The sequence below is a fragment of the Dipodomys merriami genome, unplaced genomic scaffold (genome assembly GCF_024711535.1).
Source record: "Dipodomys merriami isolate MVZ:Mamm:240054 unplaced genomic scaffold, mDipMer1.0.p SCAF_204, whole genome shotgun sequence".
Classification (NCBI taxonomy): Eukaryota; Metazoa; Chordata; class Mammalia; order Rodentia; family Heteromyidae; genus Dipodomys; species Dipodomys merriami.
In genome coordinates this window covers 953,519-969,310 of record NW_027203427.1, presented here as the reverse complement: position 1 = coordinate 969,310, position 15,792 = coordinate 953,519, and positions in this window count along the sequence as shown.

Sequence of the window (15,792 nt, the reverse complement as noted above, 5' to 3'; positions counted from 1 at the left end):
CTTCCATGCTTTATGGAGTGTGGCAACTGTTAAGTTCCTTAATTCTCTACTTCAGCATCCTCTTTTGTGTAACTGTTACAGTAGTGCCGAACACATTGCTGTACCTTTCTCTGGGATTTTACCTTCTTCCATCCATGGACCAATTTTTTCCTTGGCTATTTTCACTCACAGGATCATATATCTCATAATTCTAAGTATTTTCTTCCATGGCAACACACCCACCTCCTCAATCTAGATCCTCCTATATCCACTGCTAAAACATTGCCTATAAAAGAGAGATTCCCTATATTTGTCATTATTACTTGCTCTTTTTTAATTTTTATTGTGAAAACACTGCACAGAGGAGTTACAATTACATGGGCAAGATAATGAGTACATTTCTTATCAATATTGCAGCCTCCTCCTTTGTTTCCCCTTCCCATCCCTACCCATCTTTCCCCCACCACCCAATTCTCCTCCCTCTCCCACCAAAGTTGTAAAATTCGTTTTTCCACATAACAACTTGTTATAGCTAAGATATGGAACCAACCCAGATGCCCCTCAGTAGATGAATGGATCAAGAAAATGTGGTATATATACACAATGGAATTCTATGCCTCCATCAGAAAGAATGACATTGCCCCATTTGTCAGGAAATGGAAAGACTGGGAAAAAATTATATTAAGTGATTTACTTGCTCTTAATTCACCTTTTTGTATACCTTTTTCCCTAACACTTAACTCATGATATTTAGTAGTGGCAACTACAATACTCACAACAGAAACTCTTTCAGAGTGAGTTTTTTCCCAAGTTATTTCTTATGATTAATTGGATATATTTCCATGTAAAGTTATAATCTATAGGACAATATTTTATAAAATGGAAGAGTTTACCTATACATTGCTTAAAAAATTTGGTAAGTCTTAAGACGATACATAAATGACATAGCATATAATAACAAAACAATGTGACAATAATACTTATTAGACAGTATACTGGAAATGAACTTCACAGCTTGGGCTGGGGGAGTAGTTGGCAGGGTAGACATTGGAGATAATGAGGGATAGGGCAATACTATTCAAAAAGAAACCTACTCATTACCTTACTTTTGTAATTGTAACCTCTCTATGTAGCACCTTTACAAAATACGTGAAAATAATAAAATAGAGAAAATCAGAAAAATCATAGACTAATACCTAATAATACATCATATATATATAAATAACACATAAAAAACTTTATATAATTTATATTTAATTATTATGTACTGTATCTTATACATTAGGTATATATACATAAATATGATGCATAAATTGCATACATATGTTCACTTGTCAATATGAGAATCAGAGGGCTTCTGACTTAAGGAAGATCTGCTTTATCTTGGGATTTCTCTTTTTCTTTTTATAAATAAAACAAGTCAGTGTTGTTCCGCTGACTGTCCAAGATTGCTAGATTCTTGAGATTAAAACAGAGAAGATTCAGTGAGATAGGAACACTGCTGTGATTCTTGGTGGGAACTGGTCTGGAGGACAGAGGGACTAAGCTCAAGAAACATCTCACCTTCAGTGAACCTTGCAGGGGAGAGCACAGGATGGCTGGATACCCAGTGCCAACAGTGTTGTTTGTATTCGGTGTTTCTCTTGGTAATTTCAGCTTGATTGCTAAGTGGAACTAGGATTTAGAATATAGAAATAACATTCATCTCCATCTCCTACTTTGCTTCTCTCTCTCTCTCTCTCTCTCTCTCTCTCTCTCTCTCTCTCTCTCTCTCTCTCTCTCTCTCTCTTTTTCTCTTCGCCCCCCTCTCTCTCTCTCATTTTTCTTATTTTTCTCAGGCAATGCATGTTGATCAAGTCAAATATATTCCACAAGTATAAAACTTTTAAATTAGATAACTTATCTCTGCAGTTCATCATTCTGATTGAGTTAAAGAGGAAAATTATAGTCTATCTCCATTTATGTGAAAAATATTTCTAATAGAGTCAAAAGCTATCCATGACATATCAGCAGGCCAGGAATAATGGAAAATACCTGTTTTAATAAATAGGCAAACTCTGAAACAAACTTTGTACTCATTGATATAGTTATTTAGCATTTTAACACTTAAGTTGTATTAAAGTATGAAATGCTCACTATTATCTTCTGTACCTAATATTGTACTGAGGTTCTCCAAATGCAATAAGAAAAGCTAAAACTAATTGGAAAAGCACAAAAGACCTGAAGCAGAAAAAGGAAGTGGCAAACTGTCTTTACTTGCTGATGAAATTCATGCATGAAGTATTGAAAAATCTCAGAATAAAAATTTTGAAGTAACTTCGAAGTGTCTCTGTGCACATTGTGAATATGTATTCAAAATTTTAAAAGCCTGAATAAAGTCAGAGTATTTCCATGTTTGTAGTCTGGAATGTCATTTTAATATTTAACATTCAGCCCACTGCCAGTATCGCACATCTATAATTACACTTACTCCAAAGATTGAGACACAGAGACTCGCTGGTACAGGATATCCTGAGAAAGATTCCTGTCCTATGATTCTCAGACAGCTCTTGCAAGAGGAACCAAGAGGAAAGCAGCTGGGACAGCCCAGACTTACACTTCTGCATCCTGGAGGTTTATGTTATGGCTTGTATCACTGTGGGTGGGTTATCATAATACTGTTGACAGTAATAAGTGGCAATGTCTTCAGGCTGCAGACTACTGATGGTGAGAGTGAACTCTGTCCCAGATCCACTGCCACTAAATCTGGAGGGGATCCCGGATTGTAAATACTTTGCACCATAGATCAGGAGCTTTGGAGCTCCCTGTGGTTTCTGCTGGTACCAGCTTAACCAATTGTTAATGCCCTGACTGGCCCGGCAAGTGATGGAGACTCTGTCTCCAGGAGATGCAGACAAAGTGGATGGAGACTGGGTCATCTGGATGTCACATTTGGTACCTGCCATTGGAAAAGTAGTAAGTTTAAAAAGAATCAAGCATGTTATAAGAAAGCTTCATAAACAGCCAAGCACCACTGACTACAGCTGACTGAGGAGATCCTCAGCATAGTCCTTCCTTACCTGTAATCCAGAGCAGCAGGAGCCCCAGGAACTGAGCAGGGACCTTCATGCCCATGATGTGTACTGACTGGGACTGATTCCTGTCCAGGATGTGAGCAGCTTTCAAGAACTGCTCAGGGCAGTGGGCTGTGCTCTGAGCACATGCAAATCAGTAGGGGTTAGAAGGGGTCAGCACAGCTGCACCAGCATGCCATATTTCAGTATCTCAGCCCAGACATGATATCCCAGACAAACAAAAAAAACATACCAGGGTAGCACTGTTGTGCCTGAAGAGAATGTGTTTCTCTCTGGGGTTCAGGGGACAGAATGACTCTCTGGTTAAATACAATGAAGTTTAATTTATACATGGGTCATGACACGCTTTTCATGATAGCATTTTATCTAAGTCACTTTTTCAAGCAAAAATGGTCCCAAAATGTAGAATTAATGATTTAGATTAGATTTTCTAAGTCTTTGGTTTCCTATTTGTTAATCATAGACACAATCATTCAATTACTCAACCTACATGGGTATGTAGGTTGATAGAGTGATAGTTAAATAAATAGATGATAGACAAGTATCAATTAAGACTTAATGAAAGACAATGAAAAGTATGAAATTCAAGTATGTGCAGTATTGTGCTATGGTGTACAATGTACAGGCTAGCCATTGGGTTTTGCTATCAACTCCAGGTTGCTGTCCTCTGTTTCCAAATGCACTTTCCCACCACCATCATCCAGTAGACTTAACATCAGACATTGGCTTTCTATATACTGAAAGGACCTGGCTACAGGCATAGCCTTATTATCATTGTACATTTCTGAGCTGCAAGTCTCCTAAAGTCTTGATGACATTCATACTTTATGGTTCGTAATCCAAGTTATTCCTCCTCAGAACCTGAGCTATTCTCTAAACCAAGGCTGAACTACAATTTACTCTGCCTCTTAAAACTGTAAATTCTTATTGTACCTCCCATTTAATAGAATTTGTAATTAAAGAATTTTTCAGTGATTGAATTTAGAGTTTATGATATAAACAAGCTCTGAAAGAATGACATGTAGCATAGTGAATTGTGAAGTGGGACACCAGAGCTGCAAAGCCCAGAGAAGACAAGGGAAAATGCACAGGTGATAAATCCAGAGTATGATGAGGAAGGCTCCCACCTGGAGTCCAGCATGTGAGGAAGCTGTTCACCCTAGTGCTGGATGTCACAACTGGGAAGACACGGACAGGACATTTGCTTGACAATGAATCCACCATCGTATTGTGTGTCCAAGCAGTTGCTACAGGTGCACAAAGATAACACTGTTCCCCAAAGGCCAGTAGTTCACTGACCAGGCATTGCCAAAGTCAGAGTCCTTCTGTAAGGCCCTACATGACAGGTTCCTATAGTAACACTGCTCACTTAACTATTTCACACACTATTGGAGCAAAGCAGAGTATAGAAATAAATTCATGTTTTCCTCTCCCCCCTCCACATAATGAGTAGAGATTTGAAGCTGGACCTGGCTTATGGTAAACATGCACTCCTGGTACAGACAAGTTCTATAGATTATCATTCCTCTAATGTGGGTTTGAGAGAAGAGCAATTAGAGGAATAACTCTAAGTTGCAGGTGGAAGAAAAGTGGATATGAGGATGGAGTAAGAATCACCCGACCAATTGTGAAATAAGACAGTCAGTCCTGGGCTGGGAATGTGGCTTAATGGTAGAGTGCTTGCAAGTTATGCATGAAGCCCTCAGTTCAATTCCTTAGTACCACGTACACAGAAAAAGCCAGAAGTGGTGCGGTGAATCAAGTGGTAGACCACTAACCTTGAGCACAAAGAGGCTCAGGGATAGCATCCAGGCCCTGAGCTCAAGTACAGGACTGGCAAAAAAAAGACAGTCAGTTCCAGAGACCTAAGGTGGAGTAAGCCTGACCCAAGGAAATATAGGTCCCATGGTTTCCCTCATTTACAATAATTAGTGTTTGTATAGGACAATTTTATCAGATGAGCAGAAAAAGCTCAAAAGCTATGTACATATGACCATATAACATGATGCTAAGTGAAATGAACCCCAAGATATGGACACAAAAGGTCTTTCTTTATTGTTGTTATTTTTAATGTACTATGTGATTATTTTCTTTCCTTTGTATGTTCTTCCCCCTAGGGTATATCCCCTGTTGTTACTGTACTTGATTTTGATACCCTGCATCTTGTATATACATTTGTCTAATTTTGGGAGGGGAAGAGGAATAACAAAATTGTGAAACAAAGACATAGGATGACACATTGCAGCATATCCACAAGAGAGTATATTGAAAATGAACTTTACAACTTCAGGGAGGGTGGTTGGAAGGGGAGAGTGAAGGGGTGAGAGTGGAGGAAAGGGATAGAGGGAGAACAACTAGGGAAACGGTAACAATGCTCAACAGGAAATGTACTCACTGCCTTCCTCATGTAAATGTAACCCTCTGTACAGCATTTTTACAATAAAACAAAGATTACCAAAAATAATAGAAATGTTGTTATTGGATCTAATAAACTAATCAGAGTGATCATGGCTGAAAAAATAGACACAGAGGAAAAAGCCCATTTCTAACAGTTAGTGAGCTCATAATATTTTTTAAAATTAAATTGGATAAGAGTAGAGAAGTTTATACCTAAAAATGTGAATATAATACTTCATGGAATTATTTTTACAATATAATTAGTAAACCTACATTATTTCTTCATGATAATTGGGCACTTAATCACGTATTTCTTTTTATTTCTCTGTGTACAATGGGACAGAATGACTAATTTTCTGAGAGCAAAATGTGATCCTGTCAAGGTTTATAGCTCTTAGTGAGAACCTTACTTCATCTCATTCCTGGCTGTATGTAGACCACCCACAAAAAGGAGTCCATACTTGAAATGTAGATGTCCCAGATTAAAACTCAAGAGTAGATCCACTGTTTATTTTTCTCAATGCAATGGCTGAAATTTCACTGGACCTTCATCAAAACCTGCTGAAGAACAGGATGCTTTGTCAGAGCTGCACAGACACATTATTTCCCCTTCCAGCAATCAAATATATGACAAAACAATTCCTATCTGCTACTCTGAACAATAAAATTGTGAAATGTTGTTATGGTTGCCGCAACTATTAATAATGGAATTATCCAATATGGAAACTTGGACTGAGGCAAAATGAAGAAGCAGTACAAATTCTGTCATGAGCTCATAGAATCAAAATATAATCATGAAAACATTTGTCAGATATCAGTGTCTCATGACTATATTCCTAACCATACAAGAATCTGAAGATCTCAAGGATCATGATCAAATCCCAAGTAACATTCAAGAAGGTGGACTGGAGGTGTGGCTCATGTTATAGAGGACCAGACAAGCAAGGAAGATGAACAAGCTTGAGGATAAAAAATATAAATAATATAAAATAGGAAGGTATAATGGGAGAACAATAAGAGAAAGGGTAATAATACTCGACAAGAAATGTACTCATTGATTTACTCATGTAACTGTAACCCCTCTGAACAGCATCTTTACAATAAAATTAAATTTAAAAATAAAAAAGAGAAAGTACCATTTTCACAAGGTAGCCTCTGACGTGCTTCAAATTCCTAATCCTGTTTTTGTGGAAGTAGGTGTCCCCAAGTGCCTAGGATCTGGCCACCATTAAGGAAAAGACTGAGGCAGGTGCACTGCCTTGTAATGTCTGTTGTGTTGCCAAGTGCTATTGTTTGGGGCCACGACACTGTCTGGCTGCTGCGCCTCCTGTGCCTTGCAAAACTACTTGTTGAGGGAACTCTTTGCCATCCCTGGAGACCAATGTTTGAAGACAGATTAATTCACACAGAAACAGTTCCCTTCCAAGGCTGAAATGGATGTTCTCGCCAATCAAATGGGGAGTGTTTGCGTAATATATAAAAGTGATGTTTAGTCACAAAGCATTAGTCCAAGCTCTGGGTGGATGGAATAGATCCTTGAATCTCAGGGCATGTAGGATTGAACCTGCATGTTTATTTCTAACTAGCTTCTGAGTTTGAAGTCTCTTATCCCCTAAGTAGACATTTCTTAACATTCTTCTCTACATCTGAATCCAGTTTAAAGGTAGCATTTTGCTCTGTAGCTCTCTCCTGTGCTCCATGATTAGCCAGAAAGAAGGGCTATGCATCCTATTCAGTGGTTGAAGACCTGACTCTACTTTCAAGGAAAGAGGCAGCTAAAGACCACATCTTGGAGTCAGTAAGGTGGCAGCAAAAGGTGAATATGAGTTTAAAATAACACAATTGGAAATGCAATCCTCCAAATCTCACCCCCCTTCCATAGCTTAGGATAAAAGCTTCACAGCACTGTGTCCAGCACTATCAGCTTAGAAAGGGTCTTGTGAACTTTTTGTCCAGGATGGCCTTCAAACCACATATTCTCAATCCTCAATTAGGTAGAATCAAAGTGGGAGCCATTGAGGCCTTTAAAATTTTATTTTATTGCAATGATGCTGTGTAGATGGGGTTATTGTTACATGAGTAATGTAATAAGTACATTTCTGTCGAGCATTATTAGCCTCTCCTTTGTTTTTCTCCTCCTATCCTTTGAGTGAAGTCTGAAAAATTTAGTCCAGAAGTTTTACTGAGAACAATGTCTATAGATCTAACACTTGAGTGACCCCTACTGTTTTGCTGGTATAAGGATCAGATGATTGTAAATAGCATTCAATTCAGGAAGCCCTAATATCAAATTCCACTTCTTCTCAATTGGAGTTAGTAGGAATTTCCAATATCTTGAGATATTTCTCTGAACAAATTTATTCTCTTGACCAAAGTCTTCTTTATCTTACCTGGTGATGGAAGTGTTCTTTTATTTTCATTATACCATTTAAATGTTTGAAATGAAAAGCATTATTGAGAACTGGTCATATAGCATTATTTTAAAAGAAATCAAATGGAAAGCATATATTTGCATCAGCTCCTACCAAATAAACAAGTCATATTTATTTTCAAATTTGGACAGTAATATTGTCAGAATAATGTATTGATATATTGTTTGATTGCATTTTTATTTTTGTGATGATCATAAAAAATGCTATCACTTTAAACTCTTATTGAAAGGGATTTTTAACCCCCTTACAATGCTGTTGTCATGGAAGTAGCACCTAAGTATTCTGCCTATGGTGTCTGAAAGCTGTGAGCGCCAGGTTCTGGGCTGCCCAAAGCAAGATGAGCCAAGGTCGACAGGCCCAGATGCTCCTACACAAACATAAAGAAAAGCCTCCTGGCTCTTACACAAGCTTCTGGGTCATGAACACAGAGGCACGGTGTCCCGAGGAGGTCAACTCCAGCCTGATCTGGCCTGTACTGGGAGTGGCCACATGTCTACCCACCAACCAAGTGTGATGTGCAGTGCTGGTCAGCCAGGAGCTGGAGGTATAGGAGAAGGAAGGGGTGCTGGTAGTGTTGCTAGTGCTGGTGCGGTGAGGGCAGGGGTGGTCTCAGGGAAAGGAAGTTTCATCCCAAGCCCAGACAACAGCCTGTGCTCCTTCTAGCACCACCATCTGTCCACAGGTCCATGGGCAACACCAGAACAGCCTCTGCTATGAAAACTGCCCAGCTCATGTTCAAGACCATTCACGAGGACAACTAAGATAATGGTAAGTTCCCCTGGCGATGGACTTCAGAGGCCTGGAGCACTGTTGGTATGTCCAAAGGACACTGCCCACTGGCTTTCCCATGCCTCTGCCAAGGCCAGAGTCTCACAATATGTCCACTCTTACCTTACCCCTGGTACCCTAGCACCTCATGGCTACTCCTCCCTCCTTAATTCCTGTCGTTATACAACTTGAAGGAAGATGTCCTAAAGAACAGGTATTCCATGTGGATTGGGTTTATAAGACATATACATTAATAAGTGTTATTACTCTCCAGAAGGAAATGGGTTTTCCTCCCATGCACAGGGAACAGCTGTATGGAAATGCACCATATACCCACACATAGACCCACAAAGTGTACACATTGTGCAGTCAGGCTGTGGATAGGGGAAAGCAGTCAAACATGGTCAAAATCAATAAAATTAAGTTTTATACCAATATATGAATGAATACGTGCAATATTATCTGAGGATTTCAAATCACAGGGAATACCTGTATAGTGCAAAGACTACACACACACACACACACACACACACACACACACACACACACAGATATTATGTATGTGTTTGCTTGTGTATGTGTGTGTGTGTGTGTGTCTCAGACTCAGATCAAGCACAGACTACTCAGTGGGCCTCTGGACAGAGTAAAGTAATCAGATTTCTTTTCCAAACACGGAAAAAGCTGGAGGACCTCTGACTCAAGTTTGCCATACTAGCTACTCAGAAGATTGGGATCTGAAGGCCATGGTTGCAAAAAGACCTTGCAGGAAAGTACAGGAGATTGTCCTATGCACTGAACTACTCCTCCGCAAAGGCATCCCCTTTTCAAAATCATTGCTGGAAGTGGAGTGTTGGCTCAAGTGGTAGAACACTATCCTTGAGGAAGGAAACCTCAGGAAGGGCAACCAGGCCCTGAGTTCAACCCCAGGACCAGAGCCAAACAAATAAATAGTGACAACATTATGCGGGGTAGTTGTGGAGGTGGGAGGGAAAGGATGGTAGGGGAAAAACAAAGAAGTAGGTAAAAATGCTTGTTAGGAAATGTACTCATTATCTTGCTCATGTAACAGTAAACCCTCTGTACAGTATTTTTACAATAAAAAAGTATTAAAAATAATGTATTGCATGAGGTAACACAAAAACTAATACTTCAGTTATCTTTGTAATTTCCTATTCTGGTATCTCTCAATTCACCTTTCACATTGTGTTTCTACTGAAAGAGTACAGTTGATATTTAAAGTACTTAACTACAGGAAATTCTTGAAAACTCTTCATTTAAATTGTATTAACATATAGTAAGCTCACAATGACAATTGCTGCAATGGCTCCACATTTGCTTGTTTCTTTCACACCATTTGATCATTTACAGAGTATCCTTGGAACCAAACCTGGCTACTCAGAGTTCCGCTTACAATTAGCTTCTTCAGGTGCAAGTAGTTTCTGAAGAATGATATATTTGAGTCTAGATTAACCAGCTTTTGGAACCATTTTTGCCTACATCCCTTCACTTCTGAAACATGCTCCGGACAGCAAACAAATGCTGGAGGTAAGGGATTTACAGATTGTTACTGGAAGCAAAGATCAAGCTTGTATGCCAAGCTCCTTGGGAGGTTGAGATCTGGAGAATCTGGGTTGAAGATCAGTACATGGTCAAAAAGGGTCACAAGATTTATCTCCTAAATAACTACCATCAAAGAATGGTGGAGGAATTTCTCAGGGACAGAGGACTAGCCAAGCTCCTATAAGGCTCCATGTTCAACTGAGCAGTTATAAATAAACAAATAGTAAGAAAATATAGTTTTATATAATTTAACCCAAAACCAAGTAATAAAATGTAATCTTGGGTAATAAGCCCAAATTAAACCCAGTACTTTATTTATTAAAACATCCATAAAACAAATCCATTTCTAGATTTGGTTCTGAAAGAAAGCTAAGTTTGAAATGTCTTCTGGAAAATTTAGCTCTATATGATGCCTTAATGACATTACAAGAGATAAGAGTAAAAGTTACATTGGCTTTAAATGTTGAATTCAGTGCAATGATCTCAGTAAAGAACAACAAATGATGATGAAGGTGTCAAATTGGAGTAAATATTTTATTTTTTCATAAAGATATTATTCTTTTTTAGTATAGTTTGTAAGGTTTGTAGCATTTTTTCACTTAGGTCAACTAAGAAAAAACTGATTATCATTCTCTGAATGAATAAGTCTATGCATCAAACTATTGAAAGTGACTTACTTTTTATAGCAACTGGAAATGCATTGTGTATGTGAGCATATGCACGTGCATGTGCATGTATATATGTGCACATTCATGTGTGTATATGCACATGTGTGTATTTAACATGTGGATTAACTAGCTATGTTCTTAATAGGGGCTAATAGAGAAGTAAAGAGAATCTCTCAACCTCTAAACACAGCTGGTTTTCTTTTGTTTCTGTCTGTTTGCTTGTTTGTGCCAGTCTTCAGGCTTGAACTCAGGGTGTGGGCAGTGTCCTTAAACTCTGTTTGCTCAATGCTAGTGCCTTGCCACCTTCAGTCACAGTTCTTCGTCCATATTTTTGGTGGTTAAGTGGAGATTAGTGTTTTTCCTACCTGGGCTGGTTTTGAACCACAATCCTCAGATCTCAGACTCCTGAGAGCTAAATTGGCAGCTGTGATCCACCAGCTCCTGGGTTAAACATGGCTTCTTAAACCTAATAAATATCACTTTCCAACATGCTGAGATGCAGATTCACATTCAGTAGATCTCAAGTGGTTTCTAATTTTGTATTTGCAACATGTTTTCAGTACTCTTGATGATATTGTTGAATTCTGGAAAACTCTGAATAAGAAAGAAAATATTATTTCGATATGTAGTTGAATTTTGTTTTTATTTTGTTAAGTGAGAATTTAGTTTGTAAAGAGACTCATATATATATAATATAAAAACTTTATTTCCATTGATGTGTGACTTTATGATACTTTGTTGCTTTTATTGCAACCTTCTGATGATGCATAGATGCAATATGGAAATGTTCTTGGGCAATGATTTCCTGAGCAAATCCTGAGTGTTGGGCCATAGGACCACACTGGGTAGTCAGCTCTGAACTTCATTACACAGTCTCTGCAGGAAGTACATTTCCCTGAACCCCTTCCGTCTCTAGATCCCTATCCATATGGTGAATGAGGGCCTTATTTAGGATTCAAAGCTGTAGAAATACGGTGTCCTATCCATCTCTGAGAGAGCAGAGGACAGAGTTGAGGGCTGCTGGCAACTGAGCTCTTTATACAAGTTTCTATGAACAAACATACAATTTGCTGTTAGTGTGTACATTGTTGTAAACTTCTTATCATCAGTACTTTCACATGTTATATCTAAGTCCTTTTTTAATTCCTCTGGTATTTATTGATGTTGGTGGATCTCTTGCAAATTAACTGCTCTTGATAGAAGGTTCCTTGGAAGATCTCACTCTACTTCATTGATTCACAAGTTTATAATGTCCCTTATTATCTTTATAATTTTTCTAAATATTTTAGTTATATAGCCAGTTTTGATAAAAATTCATCTCTCTATGTGCATATTTGATATGAAATCAGTCAGTATTTCAACAACAATGGTGAGTAAAAAATTCCAAACCAAGGGGATTCTAACACAAAACATGTATCTTAGGTCACAGAGAAATTCACTGTTACACTAATTTGCTCAATGCAGGCTGGGCTCAACTGGAGAGTTCTGTTGTGGGTCACTGGACTTGTCTCCATTGTATGGATTTGTTTGATCTGGAACAGACAACAAAGAGGCATTGAATATTTAAGGTCATGAACACTATCTTGAAGTCAAGATATAGAAGCACATTTATGTCCATGTATCTCCAGAACAGAAACACACTTTTGAAATCACTATTTTTTAATAGTTCATCAGGTTAATAAGAACCAATCATACCATTAGACTTTCAAGATATTGGGTCATGCACATAGTAAATAATTATGAACTTAAACTTCAACATCCAAGAAGAAAATTTAGTTTTTATCATTTACACAAAAATGTTGGTGCATTGCCAACAACTTTTCATAAGAGATACCATTTACCAAGGTAAGTTCTTCTAAATCATGAATTTCAAAACATTGCAGGACAAGTGTTACCTTGATAAAACACTGAGCATCATTCCATAGACCAAAGTAGATAAACTATTCTGCACTTGTAACAAGTGCTAAGGGATGAGGAGTATATGTTTTATTTCAGGGAAAAAATTAAGAAGAAATGTATATTCATATACATTAAGGTAAATGAGTGTTATATAGTTATATTCAGTATGTGTGTTTGACCATCTATGTGCTTTTCAAGAGAGGTTTTCCAAAACTTGACAAATGGTGACAATGCTTAATGGAATTTCTTCTTGTATTTACCAAATTACAATGAAGATTTGTTGCACTAATCTTAGAACCAATAAAAGTATCTGGAAATACTTCCAAGTAAGCTCCGCCCCTTCAATCAACTGTTTCTGAGCTGGGAGTAGTGATGACAGCTGACTATCAGTCACCCAGCGTCAGCACCACGCTGGAAGCTCAGGGATCATTTACTTTTTCTTTTCTGGTGACCCACAAACTTACACAATGAGGAGACTCAGTGAGAATTAGAAATCAGAAGGGTGCCTCTCTGTATGTAGGAAAGATGCTTGCCAGGACAGAGGTGAGAACTGAGGTAGTTCTGACTAGCATTCTACAGAATACTACAAATGAGGATAAACTTTACAATAATGGTTCGTAAGTGAATCAAAGGCATCCCTTTTGTTAACATACATTCTTGTCATATATTTTGCCAATGAATGATAAAATCTGGAGCTCAGAGCATCTCAAACTCCAACCGTTAGTTTCCCAGATGGATTTGAGAAAATCATGGTGAAAGAGTTTACACCATTTGATGCAAATGCACACTAGATGCTGGCATTAGACAGAATATCACCCAAATCCTAGGGAGTACATTGTCATTGCTTAAAATTAAGGATTATAGGGATGGATATAGAATAAAATTAAGCTATTAATGATGCTTTCATGCCACGATTTTTCAAATCAATTCACTAAGGCTGGCCAGATAGAGCTATGAATGCTGTACCTATTGAACAAGGCTTAGTCTTGCTCTTTTGGGCCCTATGGACACCATTACAGGGCTTGATCACACTCAACAGTCTTAAATAGAGCCAGGGCCTGGGGCAAAGATGGTGAGACACTAGTGTACAGAGTGCAGTACTGTAACTGGGGAAAGGTTAATCTAATCAAAGGACAGTGACCAAACTCTGCTAAGGGCTTGAAGGTAAAGCAGCATTTGGGGAACACATAGAGCAGAGGCAAGAAATGCACAACTGTACCTCCAGCTGGTGAAAAGAAAGCACAGCATTTGCTATAGTTGTGAGCCAGGACCATGTGCTTGATGGAAGTATTTCAAGTTTCATTATAAATGGAATAAAATCACAAAAGACATTTCATACTTTTTTTGGGGGGGTTCCAGTCATAGGGCCTGAACTCTGGGCCTGGGTGCTGTCCCTCAGCTCTTTAGCTCAAGGCTAATGCTCTACCACTTGAGCCACAGTGCCACTTCCGGCTTTTTTCTTTTTGCATAGGTGGTGCTGAGGAATCGAAACTAAGGCCTCAAGCATGCAAGGCAAGTACTCTACCACTGAGCCACCTTCCCAGCCCAGACATTCTTATATTACCTGTTAGCTATAATCTTACGTAAGACACAAAAGTTTTTCTTATATTACCTGTTAGCTATAATCTTACTTAAGACACAAAATTTTTTTCAATAAATGCTTCATGGTTTATATAAAGTCTCCTGGTCTCTGTGCTACTATGATTTTTCTCCTGTTCCATGATTGTAGATTGAATGAAGTCATATTGTCACTCAAACCTCATCTGCACTCACAGTTACATTGATCAAAATATCTTCCTCTGGGGCTGTTCCATCTATCTGTACTTCCCTTGTAGCCATAAGTATAAGATGGTAGCACAATGCCTAGATTTCATTCAGGTAGATTTGTAATAATGATTTGCCAATATAGCCTCAACTTCAATCCACTTATTTCCTTCTGTGACCTTTGGGGATTATAGGCAAAATGTTTAGTAATTGTTTAGTCTTGGTATATCCTCAAGTTTCTAAAACCATTATTATTTGGAGGCCTGAGAATATGGTATTGATAAATAGTTGTGTATATCTAAATAATTTTTTCCAAGTTAAGATCTTCTTAGCCAAAATAGGTACATGCTAAAGCCTAGTTTCTGAAACTTGTATGGATTCTTGTTACCTGATTAAAGTAGAGATTGCTAGTCAGTATATATAGGTGAGTTCTTAATATTTGTGTCTGTGAACCCAGGTACCTGACAGGAACAACCTAAGGGAATAAAGACAGTATTCATTTGGGCTCATTGTGTCAGAGATTTCAGTTCTCAATCCTTAGTTTTCTTAGCCTATGGAGAAGCAGAACATCATGATGTGGGATCATCTAGTAGAGGCTTCTCAACTCATGGCAAACACGAATCCAAAATTACATACAAAGAGTTGAGGGCAGGATTTAGGTCTGAAGACAGTCCCACAAATCTATTCCGTCCAACTAGGTGTTTTTACCACCTCCCAGTAACTCCACCCCATTGTTAACCCATCAAGTGATGAGTAAGCACAGAATCCAGGAGTGTGAAGTAAGCAGAGAAGACAGAGCTAACTGAGAGAGCCCAGTTCTTTGCTACTTTTCCACAGAATGCTGATCAATGTGAATGAGAGAAAGCATGAGTTTGGCTGAAGAAGGAAAAGCTGATTGGCTGAGGGAAAATTCCCCTGTTTGTTCCTTTGTACCATCTGAATGTACAGGTGGAAGAATTACTATCCCTGGGTTCTTGTTTGACTTGAGATTTGAAGACCTGGAATATTGTTCGTATTTGCCCCCAATGATAAGATACATTGGATAAACATAAGTTGAACTAATAATATAAATAATATAAATAATATAAAGTTGAACTAATTAAAGCAGACCTGACACCTAGGAGCATAGGTTTTGCCTATAAAACTACAAGGAAATGCAATGGATAGTAAAAGACAAATAATTACATCTAGACATAATTTAACAATAGTCTGAAGATTCACACAGTGAAAACAAAAGAGTATGTTCTCAGG